Consider the following 3,545-nt stretch of genomic DNA (forward strand, 5'->3'; position numbering starts at 1 on the left):
CTCTGGGATCCCAGTGGAATGATAATGGGAAATTTCACAGTGGATGCAGCTTCCAAAATAGCCTATCTCAGTATTCCAGGAACTGCAAAGGTAAGCAATCAGCTTTTAGACTTCCTGACAACATTTTTTAAAATCTGAACATAAATTGTTTAATGTCATAAATGTGGGTGCCAAAGATTGTTTCAACTTCAAAATTAAGATAAAATAGTATGTACTTTCTATGCCTATGTCCTTAAAATTATGATGGTGGGAAAAAAGAAAAAAGAACTTATGAATCAAGAACAAGGAAGAGGTCAGGAGCTGTGGCTCATGCCTGTAATCCCAACACTTTGGGAGGCCAAGGCAGGCAAATCATGAGGTCAGGAGTTCATGACCAGACTGACCAAGATGGTGAAACCCCATCTCTACCAAAAATAAAAAATTACCCAGGCATGGTGGCAGATGCCTGCAATCTCAGCTACTCGGGAGGCTGAGGCAGAGAATTGCTTGAACCCGGGAGGTGGAGCTTACAGTGAGCCGAGATCATGCCATTGCACTGCAGCCTGGGCAACAGACCAAGGACTCTGTCTCAAAAAAAAAAAAACGAAGAAAAGGTAGTCAAGATAGTCTAAAAATAACTTTAAGAAGGAAATGTAGGAAAAGTCTATACAACTTGGTGGGTAAAGAGCTATAGGGTCCTTCCTTATTAGCTCTACCAGGATTGATGAATCTGTGAACTCTAAGGCCAAAATCAAGGCTAACCTTCTAAAATTTATTTTTTCCAATTGAGATGTAGCAAAGTATACACATCAAGAAGATACCAGTTGGCATGCCCTGGCTAAATGCCTCAGCTCTTACCCATTTAGGCTCAACATCCTTAAAAACTCCTTTATTCTACTTTCCACTTACATAATTTATTTTAGAATTACATAATGGAAACATAGAAAGTAGCTTGACTTTGGATACTTACTATATTTCCATTGAGATTTCTAGGTGGGCACTTGGGCATATAATATTCAAGCCAAAGCAAACCCAGAAATATTAACTATTACAGTAACTTCTCGAGCAGCAAATTCTTCTGTGCCTCCAATCACAGTGAATGCTAAAATGAATAAGGACATAAACAGTTTCCCCAGCCCAATGATTGTTTATGCAGAAATTCTACAAGGATATGTACCTGTTCTTGGAGCCAATGTGACTCCTTTCATTGAATCACAGAGTGGAAATACGGAAGTTGTGGAACTTTTGGGTAATGTTGCAGGTAATTCACAGGTTTTTATAAGTAAGTCAATATTTTTTTTTTCCCTAACTCAACATGTCATGAGTGCCTATGGCATTGTGGGGCAGTAAAACAGGCAACAGAATTGATGCAGATTAAGGACGAATAGCAGGACCAGCAGGAAATTTGATCTAGGTAAAATTACACAGTGCTTAGCAAATGTCTTGCATGTGGTAAGCACTCAATCAATGTCTTTGGGCTGGGCACAGTGGTTCACGTATGTAATCCTAGTATTTTGAGAGGTCTAGGTGGGCAGATCACTTGAGGTCAGGAGTTCCAAGACTAGCCTGGAAAACATGGTTAAAACCAATTTCTACTAGAAATACAAAAAATTAGCCAGGTGTGGTGGCATACACTTGTAATCCCAGCTACTTGGGAGGCTGAGGCTGGAGGATTGCTTGAATTGGAGAGGTGGAGATTGCAGTGAGCCAAGATCATACCACTACATTCCAGCCTGGGTGACAGATAGAGACTCCATATCAGCAAAAACAAAGATACCCAAAAAATAAATCAGTAAATAAAAATGTAAAAGTTTTTGGTTTTTGAGGGGTTTTTTTGTTTGTGTTTTGAGACAAGATCTCGCTCTGTCACACAGGCTGGATGGAGTTCAGTAGTGCCATCTCAGCTCACTACACCCTCTGCCTCCCAGGCTCAAGCAATCCTTCCACCTCAGCATCCCAAGTAGCTGGGATACAGGTGTGCGCCACTATGCACAGCTAATTTTTTAAATTTTTTGTAGAGAAAAGGTCTCCACAAAAAAAGGTCTACAAAAGAGAAAAGATCACACTATATTGCCCCAGCTGTTTTCAAACTCCTGGGCTTAAGCCAACCTCCCACCCTAGCCTCCCAAATTGCTGGGATTACAAGAATGAGCCACCATGTTTGGCCATACATGTTATTTTTTGTTATCATTATTGTTTGTCATCCAAGCAGCCAACATCTGTCACCAGTTAGGAAGGTCTCATTCAGGAGGCTGAGGACAGCATCAAGAAATCCTGGCTAGAGAGAGTGAAACACAAGCAAACTAGATGTGATTAAGTGATAGAACTTGAGTCCCTGGCAGAGAAAGAAAGCAGAAGTAATTCTAAACAACTGGAGCAACATATAAATATAGTCCTGAGGACTGGGGCCCAGGACAGCTAGCACTGCCACAGGAAGATTCATCACTGGGGCATCAGATACCAGGCTGGTTGGTAGAAATCAAGATACAGTGTTGACCATACTCTGTCTCCCTGGTCTTTACATATGAGTGATGCCTAAAAACCCTCTCCCTAGATTCTGTATTGTTCTAGGAATGGAACCTTCTGTTAAGAGGTTTATGAGCAAGGAAATAACTGTATTGATAGGCACCCGAGTTTGATATCAGTATATTTCGCAATGTAACTTATTCAATCATGTTATAATCATATCTTTATTGGGTTTCCCCTGAGAAAAACCGAGAAGGTAAAATTTTTGTTCTGTGTACCTCAATGTCTTCTTCAGATTAACCAATATTTCCGTAACTATCCCTTGCCTCTTTTTCCCCTTTCTGCAAATCTATACTACATTAAAACTTAAATGCACCATATTTCCCTTTTCAACATTTTGCTAGATGTCCATTTAGCTAATTGGGGAGATTTGCTAATTTGGAATGCCTTTACCTCAGATGGTATTGGTGATTAACAATGACATAGAGCAGACATTCTTTAGTCTTCAAATGTCTTTATTCTGCAGGCAAACTTCAATGTGCAAAGGAGTCATCTGGAGGGCTTGTAAGAACACAGAATGCCTGGACCTTTCCCTAGGAAGTCTGGGAAATTTATATATCTAAAAATATCCAAATTTAGTAATTTTAGTTGACTGTTAAGAGAATTAAATCCTTCACAAAGATAGGATTTTTCCTTAGTAGAGACCCTTTTGATTTAAACAGAGAGATGACATAATTAATGTGTTGAGAGAAAGCAAGCTGAAAACAAAACAAGTGGTGGAGAAATTATAAGAATACTGTGTGAAATATTCTGTATGTGAATAAGGACAGAAAGGTGACGTATTTAGTCATTTATTATGCATACATAAATATCAATGTGTGTATGTGTGTTATATAGATATAATAGATATCAAAATAGCTCAAAGGTATTGATTCAACAATATATTGTTTTGGCAGAATATAATGGAAATATTTTCCAAAGGATCAACCTCAAAATATTGAGCCTAATCTAGAGAATATGCTTATAGAGGCCGATTGCTTGTCTTAGAAAATGCATACATTTCTCTTTACAATACTTTATTCCTTCATTTCTATAACAAG

The 3,545-nt window shown here is 38.7% G+C and overlaps 1 protein-coding gene across 18 annotated transcripts in view; it reads left to right on the forward strand.

The window, feature by feature from the left end:
- Window positions 1–3,545, forward strand: part of LOC101033254 (calcium-activated chloride channel regulator 1-like) — a 183,442-nt gene that overhangs the window by 89,082 nt on the left and 90,815 nt on the right. For 17 of the 18 annotated variants that reach the window (XM_074381119.1, XM_074381121.1, XM_074381123.1 and 14 more), the window contains exon 1: window positions 1–90. The exons of the other annotated variant lie outside the window; for it this stretch is intronic. The gene's annotated coding sequence lies outside the window, so the exon portion shown is untranslated. The remainder of the gene's footprint in view (window positions 91–3,545) is intronic. 18 annotated transcript variants of the gene reach the window in all.

This window comes from Saimiri boliviensis, chromosome 11, assembly GCF_048565385.1.
Source record: "Saimiri boliviensis isolate mSaiBol1 chromosome 11, mSaiBol1.pri, whole genome shotgun sequence".
NCBI lineage: Eukaryota > Metazoa > Chordata > Mammalia > Primates > Cebidae > Saimiri > Saimiri boliviensis.